The 14,083-nt window shown below is 49.0% G+C and overlaps 1 protein-coding gene across 4 annotated transcripts in view; it reads right to left on the bottom strand.

Moving 5' to 3' along the window:
* Positions 1-12,350: 12,350 nt before the first annotated feature.
* LOC120825194 (ephrin type-A receptor 4) overlaps positions 12,351-14,083 on the bottom strand; it is a 45,091-nt gene continuing 43,358 nt past the window's right edge. For all 4 annotated transcript variants that reach the window (XM_040186670.2, XM_078107216.1, XM_078107220.1 and 1 more), the window contains exon 18: positions 12,351-13,758. The gene's annotated coding sequence lies outside the window, so the exon portion shown is untranslated. The remainder of the gene's footprint in view (positions 13,759-14,083) is intronic.

Raw genomic sequence — 14,083 nt, 5'->3', positions numbered from 1 at the left:
CTCTGCGGGGCTTCACTTGCTGGAGGAGGTGTTGGGGGGGGCGGATTGTAGATCTGGAGCTGCAGAGGGAGACCGTGAGGAGCGAGGGAGTGCTCCTTCTGTGGCCTGTCGCTCGGGTAACTGATGTCTCGTCCTTCCTGTCTGCCGGTGTGGATTGATGGGCCCGATTGAACCGCACTCAAGGCCGACGCCGCTCCACCCGAACCCCCTCCGTTAGCCCGGCGCGGCGCTGATTAGCCTTGGTTGACCTGCGGTCTCCTCAGCCAAACGCACCGGGCCTGGTGCGACGTGGGGGGGGTGAACCTTGGTGCCTGCAGATATATGAGCCGTAACTGCATTTTCATTAAGCGGACTGTCAGTATGAAACAGCCCTTTTTTTTACCCTGTTTTCCGTCTCCTGCCTCCCCCCCCTTCCCCCCTCCTCCTCCTACACCTTGTCTGTCTCCCTAATACTTTTACGTTCAAGGACGGAGCAGTCATTCAGTGCTTTACGGCGGAGAGAGGAGCCCGGCCTGTGTGTGTGTGTGCGTTTGTGCGTGAAAGTGCATGTCATCCGGAGGAGGGACGGGGGGGGGGGGGGGGGGGGGCTTGTGAGGCAATGGCCTCAGTATTGTAGAGATTTAGTGAGGTGTGTAAGGGCAAAGCACTCTTTTGACAAACAGTGCAGGGTTGATTTCAAGTCACCGGGCAGCACCGTTAAACCTCACTCCTACTTAGTCTCCCCTCACTCCTACTAAGTCTCTCCTCACTCCTACTTAGTCTCTCCTCACTCCTACTTAGTCTCTCCTCACTCCTACTTAGTCTCCCCTCACTCCTACCATAGTCTCTCCTCACTCCTACTTAGTCTCTCCTCACTCCTACTTAGTCTCCCCTCACTCCTACCATAGTCTCTCCTCACTCCTACTTAGTCTCTCCTCACTCCTACCATAGTCTCTCCTCACTCCTACCATAGTCTCTCCTCACTCCTACTTAGTCTCTCCTCACTCCTACTTAGTCTCCCCTCACTCCTACCTTAGTCTCTCCTCACTCCTACCGTAGTCTCTCCTCACTCCTACTTTGTCTCCCCTCACTCCTACTTAGTCTCCCCTCACTCCTACTTAGTCTCTCCTCACTCCTACCATAGTCTCCCCTCACTCCTACCTTAGTCTCCCCTCACTCCTACCATAGTCTCTCCTCACTCCTACTTAGTCTCTCCTCACTCCTACTTAGTCTCCCCTCACTCCTACCTTAGTCTCTCCTCACTCCTACCGTAGTCTCTCCTCACTCCTACTTTGTCTCCCCTCACTCCTACTTAGTCTCCCCTCACTCCTACTTAGTCTCTCCTCACTCCTACCATAGTCTCCCCTCACTCCTACCTTAGTCTCCCCTCACTCCTACCATAGTCTCTCCTCACTCCTACTTAGTCTCTCCTCACTCCTACTTAGTCTCCCCTCACTCCTACCATAGTCTCCCCTCACTCCTACCATAGTCTCCCCTCACTCCTACTTAGTCTCTCCTCACTCCTACTTAGTCTCTCCTCACTCCTACTTTGTCTCCCCTCACTCCTACTTAGTCTCTCCTCACTCCTACTTAGTCTCTCCTCACTCCTACCATAGTCTCTCCTCACTCCTACCATAGTCTCCCCTCACTCCTACTTAGTCTCTCCTCACTCCTACCATAGTCTCTCCTCACTCCTACCATAGTCTCCCCTCACTCCTACTTAGTCTCTCCTCACTCCTACCATAGTCTGTCCTCACTCCTACCATAGTCTCTCCTCACTCCTACCATAGTCTCCCCTCACTCCTACTTAGTCTCTCCTCACTCCTACCATAGTCTCTCCTCACTCCTACCATAGTCTCTCCTCACTCCTACTTAGTCTCCCCTCACTCCTACTTAGTCTCCCCTCACTCCTACCTTAGTCTCCCCTCACTCCTACCTTAGTCTCTCCTCACTCCTACTTAGTCTCTCCTCACTCCTACTTAGTCTCTCCTCACTCCTACCATAGTCTCTCCTCACTCCTACTTAGTCTCTCCTCACTCCTACTTTGTCTCCCCTCACTCCTACTTAGTCTCTCCTCACTCCTACCATATTCTCTCCTCACTCCTACCAGTCTCTCCTAACTCCTACCATAGTCTCTCCTCACTCCTACTTAGTCTTTCCTCACTCCTACCATAGTCTCTCCTCACTCCTACTTAGTCTCCCCTCACTCCTACCATAGTCTCTCCTCACTCCTACCATAGTCTCTCCTCACTCCTACTTAGTCTCTCCTCACTCCTACTTAGTCTCCCCTCACTCCTACCATAGTCTCTCCTCACTCCTACCATAGTCTCTCCTCACTCCTACTTAGTCTCTCCTCACTCCTACTTAGTCTCCCCTCACTCCTACCTTAGTCTCTCCTCACTCCTACCATAGTCTCTCCTCACTCCTACTTAGTCTCTCCTCACTCCTACCATAGTCTCTCCTCACCTCTACTTAGTCTCCCCTCACTCCTACTTAGTCTCCCCTCACTCCTACCTTAGTCTCTCCTCACTCCTACCATAGTCTCTCCTCACTCCTACTTAGTCTCTCCTCACTCCTACCATAGTCTCTCCTCACTCCTACTTAGTCTCTCCTCACTCCTACTTTGTCTCCCCTCACTCCTACTTAGTCTCCCCTCACTCCTACTTAGTCTCTCCTCACTCCTACCATAGTCTCTCCTCACTCCTACCAGTCTCTCCTAACTCCTACCATAGTCTCTCCTCACTCCTACTTAGTCTTTCCTCACTCCTACCGTAGTCTCTCCTCACTCCTACTTAGTCTCCCCTCACTCCTACCATAGTCTCTCCTCACTCCTACTTAGTCTTTCCTCACTCCTACCATAGTCTCTCCTCACTCCTACTTAGTCTCCCCTCACTCCTACTTAGTCTCCCCTCACTCCTACTTAGTCTCTCCTCACTCCTACCATAGTCTCTCCTCACTCCTACCAGTCTCTCCTAACTCCTACCATAGTCTCTCCTCACTCCTACTTAGTCTTTCCTCACTCCTACCATAGTCTCTCCTCACTCCTACTTAGTCTCCCCTCACTCCTACCATAGTCTCTCCTCACTCCTACTTAGTCTTTCCTCACTCCTACTTAGTCTCTCCTCACTCCTACCAGTCTCTCCTAACTCCTACCATAGTCTCTCCTCACTCCTACTTAGTCTTTCCTCACTCCTACCATAGTCTCTCCTCACTCCTACTTAGTCTCCCCTCACTCCTACCATAGTCTCTCCTCACTCCTACTTAGTCTTTCCTCACTCCTACTTAGTCTCTCCTCACTCCTACCAGTCTCTCCTCACTCCTACCATAGTCTCTCCTCACTCCTACTTAGTCTCCCCTCACTCCTACCATAGTCTCTCCTCACTCCTACTTAGTCTTTCCTCACTCCTACTTAGTCTCCCCTCACTCCTACTTAGTCTCTCCTCACTCCTACCATAGTCTCTCCTCACTCCTACCAGTCTCTCCTAACTCCTACCATAGTCTCTCCTCACTCCTACTTAGTCTTTCCTCACTCCTACCATAGTCTCTCCTCACTCCTACTTAGTCTCCCCTCACTCCTACCATAGTCTCTCCTCACTCCTACTTAGTCTCTCCTCACTCCTACTTAGTCTCTCCTCACTCCTACCATAGTCTCCCCTCACTCCTACCATAGTCTCTCCTCACTCCTACCATAGTCTCTCCTCACTCCTACCATAGTCTCTCCTCACTCCTACTTAGTCTCCCCTCACTCCTACTTAGTCTCTCCTCACTCCTACCATAGTCTCTCCTCACTCCTACCAGTCTCTCCTAACTCCTACCATAGTCTTTCCTCACTCCTACCATAGTCTCTCCTCACTCCTACTTAGTCTCCCCTCACTCCTACCATAGTCTCTCCTCACTCCTACTTAGTCTTTCCTCACTCCTACCATAGTCTCTCCTCACTCCTACTTAGTCTCTCCTCACTCCTACCATAGTCTCCCCTCACTCCTACCATAGTCTCTCCTCACTCCTACCATAGTCTCTCCTCACTCCTACCATAGTCTCTCCTCACTCCTACTTAGTCTCCCCTCACTCCTACCAAGTTGTGGAGGAAAATAAGGAACAAATGTGTCCGCGATGAAAAGCAGCAGTGGCGACGCACGGGGCAATAAAGTCTATGATAAATAAACAAACAAATAAATAAATAGACGTGACTCTCTAGGTCGTCACTCCGCCTGTTGTTCTGGCGGTGAATCGCTCTGCAACACACGCAGAACCATGAATTGATACGAGTGCGTCGACGCAACGATGCAAACGCAGACGCAGACGCAGACGCATGCGCCGGCCTTTAGTCTCACTTCATTCTCACAGACCCTGTGTTGCGTGTGTTTGATTGGCTGTATGTTTCTTCCGTCCCAAACAAAGCGCCATAACTCAGGCACCTTTTCCACTCCAGACTGTAAAAGCCCGGCAGGAGGGAAGAAAGGCGGGCGGCTGTTTTACGGCGGGGACAGGGACGTAAATCCTTTTGGGTCTTCAAAGTCAGGCGAGCGGGGGCTGGGCGGCCCTCCGCGACTCCGCGACTCGACCCCCGAAAAACAAACGGCGCCTTTGAGCAAGTGCGTCTTTATTTTTTTTTAAAGGCCTCACAAGCTAGTGCGGACGCAGCGATTCCCTCTTTCGTCCCGACGCTGCAACTTCGCTCCTCTTGGTCACGGCCCAATGCCGCCTTGCCGGGCCGCGTTGGGTGACCGCGAGTGGCGAGGAGCGAGCTCTGCTGCCAAGCTGGATCGACCGTGTTCATGGCTCTCCCGCTGGTCCGCCGTGAATTATGCACGAGGCCTCGTTGCGGAGCAGCGCTGGATGTAAATCGATAGGCGCTCACTTTCGACTGACGCAAATGATATCTCCCCCCCCAAGCAGCTCCTTCGTCTCTCCCTCGCTCTGCGTCGCTGTTGTTTCACGCCTCCTCCCAGGAAATTAATGTTTACCGGTGCGGCATCGCTCGCGCCGAACCCCGGATTGCCGTGGCTCCGGTGAGTGCATCCATGTGTCGCAGGCAAACGGATGAACAGATGAATAAGTGAATTCTGTTAATTGGTCTTAATAGTTTAATGACTTCCCTTTCAGATCCGTTTTTTACCTCATTCACATTTACGCGTTCACTTAAAACACATCGAAAGCCCCGAGGCCATTTTGATTTGTCCCATGCAGCATCTTTCAATGCATTGTGACAGTTTATGTTATTCTGCCGTTGTGGATTTCCTCTGTAAAAAAAAAACTTCTGAGAATGTGATATTACATGAAGTGGTTTACCAAACTAATCCATCTATTCAGTAAGAAAGGGCTGGTAAGAGAAATTTAAATAAATCCCACTCCATCTTTTACACTAACAGGACTAACAGGAGTGTCCTTAATGGGATTACGCCGAGTGACGTTTCTATCTGAGCGTAAACCTCCTCACTCCACCAAACCAGTCCTCCCACTGGAATGTTTTTCTTCTTCTCCGGTTCGGTCAGTGGGAACTCCTCTTTCCACTCGGCTGCCATTAGCCCCCCGTCGGCCTTTCAGCAACCCAAGGAGGGTTTTTAAGTATCGTTTGTTTCCACCACACAAAGGGACCCCTGTGAGGCCTCGCTGACACACCTGTTCTGGCGGTCAGAAAGGTCGCGACCTGCATGTGACGGGCCAGAGGAAGTGTGTGTGTGTGTCTGTGAGTTTAGAGCCTCGGCCGCGGTGGGTTTTTCTTGGTATGATTTGGTCAACTTGTATTTTGTGCATGTTTTGTTTTCCGTGTGGTGCCGGCGGTTTGCCTTCTTTATTTTGCTTTTCCTTTTGTTTGAGGCGGCAGTTTTTGTTTCGGCCCTCCGCTTCTCGTGTATTTCTGTTCTCACACACACACACACACACACACACACACACACAGACTCCTACTTCCTTAAATCCTTTTTGAGCGTTCTCACAGAGGCGAGTTGTCCTAATCCACCTGGCTTTGGCTCTCAACTTCCCAAATGCCGACATGAGAGCCGGTCATAACTCATCACACACGCACACATACACGCACACACATACACACACACACACACACACGCACACACACACACGCTCTCACACAGCGGCCGCTGCTCCAGAGGCTTTCTTCGCTGAGCCATCGGCGCCGTATTACATTAAAGGTCAGTTACTGAGTTTCCATTTTCGCTTTGCCCTGCGCTGGTAGCGGCCAGGAGCCAGACGGATTGGAGGATTGTCTGTCGGGCCGCTGGTTTGATTTCCCTCGGATGGCTCAGAGAGTTCGGCTTGGAGGAGACGACCTCTGCGATTGAGTACGTCTGCTTAAGCGGGGGGGGAACATCTGTCTACATGCTACATGTGTCTCTGGATTAAAGCATTTTAACACTCACACACAAGATTTGGTTTGAAACAATTTAATGATTAGAATATTTAATACTCAAAATGAGTAATGATGACAAAGTTATTGCAGAAACAATTAATAATTAATAAACTGATGACTCAATCAACAGTCAGTGAACAACATAAATTAGTTGTTTAAATGATTCATCAAAAATTTGAGCTTCATGCTAAATGCTAACCGTCAGTATTATCCTCCCACTCGCTTAGCTTAGCATATTAGCATGCCAACATTTACTGATTGGTATTACACAACGGAAACCAATTAAGATTGTCTGCCGGATGAAAACGATCCACAATGTTTTTCCACTATCTTATTAAATCTTGTGTTGCCTGTTTGTAATCTGCGTGTGTGTTGATCCCCCAGAGGAATTATCTGCCATGTCTGATTGGTTAATTGAGAAATTAAAAGAACCATTAAAGAGTTAAATCTTGACTCACAGTGAAGACGAGGATTTGTTCATCGCACGTGGAGCCTCGTGTTCGCGGCTCAGAACCGATCGCTCGCCACCGTGAGTCGGAGGCAGCGAAGGAGGAGGAGGAGGAGTCATTAACGAGCTCAAATCATTTAAGGCTTCTCATTGGTTCCCTGTTGGTTTTGTAGTTCAGTCTATTGCACTGTTTGATGAATATCTAGATGTTTACCGTAGAATGACATTGTGTAAGCACGCTGTTGTGCACGCGAGACGGGAAGTTGCGTCGCTGGACCTCCATGGTCTGTAAAAGCAGGTTACTTGACCCAGTTTAAGTGCCAATTATTGCAAAGCAAGACTTTGGTTTCCATGGCGATAAGTCCCCCCGTACGTTCCCTGGATGGGTCCATCCGGTAATGATGATGGAGATACGGCAATAATAGCCATTAAAAGAGCTTCGGGGTCAACGAGGAGCAGATAAAGGATCCCTTCTGATGATCAAACTGTACATCCACTCGCGTCCTTCCGTCTGCACGTAAAGCTCTTTTTTTTTTTTTATGCTTGTTGGGCGACCTACGCCGCGTTCCCCGTTGACCTCTTCATAGCTGCCTAACGGGCTGTGCGATTCAGTGTCAAAGCGCGTGTGGTCCTCCTCTACACGCCGACGCAGACAAACAACACCGACAAAAACACACACACACACACGCAGGGAAGCCCGCGTGATCAACGTGCACTGGGATTGGGACACAAACACACACTCTCCAAAAGGTGTGTGCACCTTAACTAAGAGGGCCTCCTGCTTTAAACTTTCATACCCGACGGCACATTTTCTCGCAAACACACACAAACACACTCTGCCTCGTTCCTCTTCATATATTTTTACTGAGTCTCCCGGGCTGATTATACATGCGCGCACACACACACACACACACACACACGCTGCAGCCGACTGGCCCTTAGTTGTTTTTGGACCCGGGAGTCTAGTTAGAAAAGGCGAGCATCAATCATTTAGCCAGCGGAGGGCGGCTCAGTCGATGGGGTCGTGTATGGGTGAGGAACCCGGCCCAGAATCCCTCACCCCGAGGGATGGGGGGGGTGGGGAGGGGGAGGGGCTACAGATCAGAAATTTGAATGATGTCTAAGAGGAGGCAAGCTGAGCGAGGCAGGACGAAAGTGCTGTAAATGAGCGCGCAGGTCAACAGCGGCTATGAAGAATTCAATTATCGCTCAATGACCCCCCCAAAAAACACGCTGAGCTTTGTTGCTTCACTATTTTCTCTCCTGCTACACAGCAACTTAAAGCGCTCTGTGCGATTCCCTCTTCCGTGGCTTCTGTTCATTTCCAACCGGCAGAAAATGGGCAGGAACATTGCGGGAACGGACACTTCATCAAGTCATTCATTTTCAATCATTTCTCCAGCTTATTTCCCGGCGTGCACCAGGCGGGGAATCGCCCCTGGAGAAGCAGTTTGTCGCACAGCTCAAGACGTATTGTAAATATCGGCTTTTTTTCGACCCTCTTCGATGTGACCCGCTCAGAGTGATCCGCCAATCACGTCAAAAAGCTTTACGGGAGGCCTCATTGGTCGTGATTCATGGTGAGTCTCCCCTCAGGCAACGCTGGTTCTCGGCGCTCCTTTCAGAGCCGACATCATACCAAGGCCGAAGAAATGACTGATATCGAATGTGGCCCCTGATTAACACGTGGAAACGCTCAACCTGATGCGGAATGGCAAGACGAGTTCATTTAGCCTGACGATTAAAGTGCTCAAAATGAACTCCACCACAGTACGGTACTATTTGAAGCAGAAGTAGTATTAGTAGTATTACTTCCAGGTCCTTTTTAGAGTTTTTATTATATCTGGTATTTATTGTTTGTGTCTCACGCTGTTTTACATTATTTAATTCATCTTATTATCACTCATCTATGCCACATACTACGATTTAGTCTTTCTTCAAGTGTTAAAACAAGTAATGAAATATAAGGATTTCTTTTTTTACTCAAAACACAAGTGGATTATCTTGTATCACACAAACACACACGTACAAATGTTAAGAAAAAAAAAAAACGCCGAGCATGAAGCAAAAACTGTATTTCTCTACTTGTGATCTTATCACCGAACGCTGTAGCAGGATCTCCTGGCATGGGTGCTATTGTAATTCCATCCTCCAGCTTGCTGGAAAGCGAGGATTAAGACATTGTGGTTGGTGTGTGTGTGTGTGTGTGTGTGTGTGTGTGTGTGTGTGTGTGGAGGCTTTCATGTGTTGTAGCCCGCATGTGATCCGTGATAGGAATCTGGGTGCTGTCAGCGGTCCACAGAGACGAGGCCCGAGCCCGGACCGGCCTCCCGTCTCCCCGCTGGGCTCAAACCAGCAGATGACGGACGTGTCCGTTGTGTCGTGACGTTTCTTTCTTTTCCTTTTTTTTTGTTTTTGATCCTAACTTTTGAAATAAAATATGGGTTTGTCTCACTTTGTCTTTCTACATGTGCGGACCTGTCCGTCTCCGTCCATCCTGTGGTTGTCAAAGGGGATTTTGATTACATTTCACTGTGATAATCGGGTTTCTGCTCGAGCCTGCTGGACCTTCATCGGGCCGCCCACAGGACACCGAAGGGGGGGAGGCAGTGAGGGGGGGGGGGGGTCGTGGTCTTGATTAACCTTAATCTCGCCGACGGAGATGGAAGCCTAATCCACATCACCCACTCGTACTCTCTCTGTAACCCCCCCAGAGACCTGGCGGCAAAGGAAAAGTGCTGTGCTCTGGAGATTAAACATGTTTGTGTGTGGATCTGGCCGCGGCGTCTGTAGGTCAAAGGTCAGCCTATCAGGTGGGGCCGGCAGTGGGTCGGGATAAGGAGCGGTCGAGTGGTCAAGTAGGTGACCTCCCTGCGCCTTCATTTGGGAACGGCCCACCCGCGGGACCCCCTTGGCCCGGAGGTGAGATTAGTCTGGTGCGGCAGATAAAGCACCTCGTTCTCAGGTCCAACAGACCAACAGAGCCTGTGGATCACGGAGGGTTACCCCCACAAAGCAGGTGGGGGGGGGGGGGGGGGGGGGGGGGCAAACGCTGCTTACTTAAGGCTATTCTTGGTTTGGTGACTTTGGCTCTGAGTGAAACGTACCAATTTAGGGTTTGCCGCAGTCGTTGCTGTCAAACAATGGACTTTGTTTTGTCCATAAAAAGCAGCTTGCGTGAAGGACCAGCAAGTGGTTTGGACTTTGACGTCAACGTCTTTCTTTAAGTCCTCCCAACCTTTTAGACCGAGGTTCAGGGCTAGGACTCCAGGGCTTGGAGTTCTGAGTCACTTCACCCCCCCAAATATCGAGTTTAAGGGAGGAAATCTACGCACCAAGAAGTCTAGGCGGACATCTTTGGTGCTGACTTTCAAGTGTCCTTGAGCAAATGCTCTCAGATCTGCTGCCAATGACGTAAACATCTTGACTCATCTTGACCGAAGTGGCCACAGATGTTTACTGGCTTCTCTCTCCCTCTTCTCCTTCGTCGCCAACTCAGAGCTCTTTCTCTGTTGCCTTCAGGCCGGTTGCGACCGACGATCCTCCCGTAAGTGCTTTTTCGTGTTGTCGGCGATGGTTCCTGCAGACCAGAGGGTTCAAACGCGGCTAAATCAAGACACATTCTGCCGCTGCCAGAATGTGCCCCCGTTTCGATCCGACGTAGGCATTTTATGGGTATCAGTGCTTGTGTGTTTTCCATCAGAAGTACACCTGGGGAAGGAGACACAAGGTCAGCTCCATGCTGGAAGCCTCTTCGATCGATCGAGAGGCTCCGCCGGGTTTTTTTTTCCCAACTGGGGAACTTTCCGCTCCGGTGGTTTTTCTCTCCACATCGTTTCTCTTTGTTTCCCCTTCGTCAAATATTTCCCACCACGTCACAACAGAACTCCGTTTTCCCTCTAAAAGCGCCTTTCCCTTCGACAGAAAACGCAAAACAATAACCTGGGGAGCCGAGAAAAGAAAAACTCCAGACTTGGATTTAGAGGATCTGAGGATTAAGATTGAAGCGTTTGGATTATGGATTATCATATTGTGTGGATTTAAGGACGTGCTTAGAAACGACAACTCAAAAGGACGGGAGTAATCACAATGTCAGTGTGAGGCCCTGGCGTCCCATTGTGATTGGCTTAGAGGACGGGCCGGGAGGGGTTTTATCTTTGGAATCAGGAAATTGAATTATGAAACAAAGTGGTCTAAAGGACGGGTTTGCGGAGACGGCGCACGGGGCGGCGGGGGTTAAGCCGGTTTGAAGGGCTGGCACTTCACCTGAAGCTTTCTTAATTAGATCGCTTGACAAAAGCGATGGAGGCTGCTGGCTGTGTGTGTCGGGGGGGGTCAGACGGGGCAGGATTGTTGTCTCTTGACTTAAGCCTCTTCATGTGGCGGCCGGTGTGATGTGGCTTCACTGAATTAAACTTGGATGGAGACAAGTGTTAAGAGTCCTTTGAACCCTAACAAAGAAATACAACACGACCTTTTAGGAATACGGAATGTTTGATGCTGGCGAGAGATTGTGGAAGTGGCAAATAGTGTTAGTAGGGAATACCACCGAGGTTTCCTTGGCCCCAATCCAAGGGTTTCCAATCAAATACCAGCACCCAAAGGACGCAGCTGTCCAATGTATTCTCCAGCTGCAACCTGAAAATGTAATCAGATTAAATCAAATCATATCTGGAAACTCTAAGCCGCCCAAAGAGTCTGAGACGACACCCACCTGTCAGTCAAAGCAGCCGGAGCCTCGGTCGTCACCAACTATAAGTCTGAATAAAACCCTCTCTGGGTAATTGGCTATTTGGGTCAATGGAGATTGAGTCACATTATTAGTGATCATCAAGCGGAAATTTTAACATTTTAGCAAAAAAACCAACCGTAGCAATCGGCAAAAATACTGGATGGTCATTTTTTTCCCACCATCTGTGGTGTGTTCATGTGCTGGAGTACTGGAGGCCGCTGCTTTGCAAACCTTCACCAAAATCTCAGTTAAGGGCAAATTCATCAAACTCGGCCTCACAACCCCCCCCCCCGAGCCTGCCAACAGTCGGCGATGGAGGCACACTTTCCCTTCGAGGCCGATAAGCATCTCGCTGTGCAAACATCAGAGCTTTAATGCGTGCGCGCCTTGTGCTGGTGATTTCTCAGGAAACGTGTAAACCGCCACTCGGCTCTGCAGCTCCGTTTCTAAAACTCTCCCCCACCTCCTCCCCCTCTCCCCCCTCTCTCTCTCTCTCTCTCCGGCGGCCTTATCAAAGACCCCGGGACAATCAGTGGTTTATCGCTGCTGGAAGCGCGAGCAGGAAGCAGATGTCGTTTTGATTAAACACACAAACGCAAACACGGCGAGCGAGTGGCGCTCGCACGCCGCTGTGGGGCCCGAGTGGAGATCGAGGGGCCAGAAGTCTGAGAGTCGTGATACCAGCCGAGCGCCTGGCGGTCCGCTGGATCACAGTGAGCCAAAGAAAGAGGTACGTTTACAGTGATCAATGTGTGTGTGTGTGTGTGTGTGTGTGTGTGTGTGTGTGTGTGTGTGTGTGTGTGTGTGTGAATGAGAGGCGGGGAGATCGTCGTATGGTTTCTACTTTATTAAGAATGCACTTTGGCACCCCCTTTTATTTTCTTCACTTTAGGCTATTATTTTACAAACTAGATATAAAAGGACATAAATAAATGACATAAGTTACATGTACCTAGAGCTCCTTGACAAAAACAACAAACAAGGCAAAGAAAGAAAAACATGTCATCATGTCAAATAAAAAATGACAAATAAAGATTGAGAGAACGTTAGATCTACATGTTTAGATCATATGGCAACGGAAGGCATACGATGACAAACATTAACTCTGGCTTTTTGTTACTTGTTTTTTTTTTTGTTTCTTCAAATGTCCAACATTTAAGTAAAGGAAATAAGTATTTTACAGTACATTCTGGTTTCCTTCTCCTTCCCAACATGTCTTGCATATTTTCCAAACAGGTCCTTTTTTCTTTTCGAATAAAGAGAAAAAAATAACCCAAAAGAACGACGCATTGCCAAAGAACGAAGAAAGAGCAGTAGAGCTGTATTAAGGACGGAGGTGTTGTATTATATGACGAGTTCAGAAACATTCGCATAAGTATAGTTTCAAGGGAAAAACAAGGATATAGTCCGGTGGGTTAAACCTGTATGATGTGCTCTGAGAAAAATACAAATAAAATAACCCATCAGATTTCCCTCCTTAGACACCTTCACCTCACTGCTCGGATCTTCCTCCAGGGGCGTCATCTCAAACTGTTACCACGGAGACGGAGCTCCTCCCCCCCCCGTGCGTCCACAGATAAATGCCACTGCTGACCAAGTTTTTGTTGATTTTCTTAATGACACGAAAGCGGGAAAAAAAGAAAAGAAAGAAATAACAGTCCAGTTTTTCACGTTTAAAAACTGTAAATTTCTGTCATCTTCACTTCCTCGAAAGTGGCTTTAAAACCGACACAATTACTGATAGTACTTCAAAGACGTTTTCACTCACTCACTCACACACACACACACACACACACACACACGAGTCATTCGCACGCTCAAAACAAACGTTTGTTACTTTACACATAACACAACAAAACAATGAAAATAGAAAGTAAAAAAAACTAAAATGTAACTTTCAAAATAAAAGTACATTGTCCACTGGAGCAGGGCTTCTCCATTATATTACATTCTTTGTAGTGTCTTTTTTATTTTCAAGCTGTCAAAATCATTCATAGTAATTCCAGCCCGTTTGCTGGATGACCACGAGACTCTGGTCCGCCGGGTCGACGTGTTGCGGCGTCCCGGACGCACGAGGGTGTGATTTTATTTTTTCTTCTAAATTTCATCCTCGGCGTCGGAAGGAGACTCGAATGAGTCGGCAGGGGGGGGGGGCGGGAGGAGGAAGACGATGAGGAAGAAGCGTGGTCACGTCAAAAGCCGAAAAGCGGGATCCTGTTTGGAGGGGGAGAGCTGCATCGGGAGAGAAAGGGGGGATAAAGGGGGGAGACAGAGAGGCTTTATCAGTTTTTGAATACACGCTTGGCATCCATTCCCGACCAACCACGTCTCTCCGCCTCCAGACCGATGAACATTCGACTCTTCTGATGAAATGGAGTCTGCAGAGAGGGGGGGGGGGGGGGGGGGGGCTTGACTTATTGGCCAAATGAAATGAAGCCTTCAACATTCCTCAGGCGGGAATATGATGAATTACAGCAGGGCGACCTTTAGGGTCCAAGGTTCAGAAAAAAGCTCTTCGCTTTAACTGTGAAATATAGATTTTATCCTAATTATTATT

Source organism: Gasterosteus aculeatus, chromosome 1 (assembly GCF_964276395.1).
Source record: "Gasterosteus aculeatus chromosome 1, fGasAcu3.hap1.1, whole genome shotgun sequence".
NCBI lineage: Eukaryota > Metazoa > Chordata > Actinopteri > Perciformes > Gasterosteidae > Gasterosteus > Gasterosteus aculeatus.
This window is presented reverse-complemented; position numbering and strand designations above follow the sequence as displayed.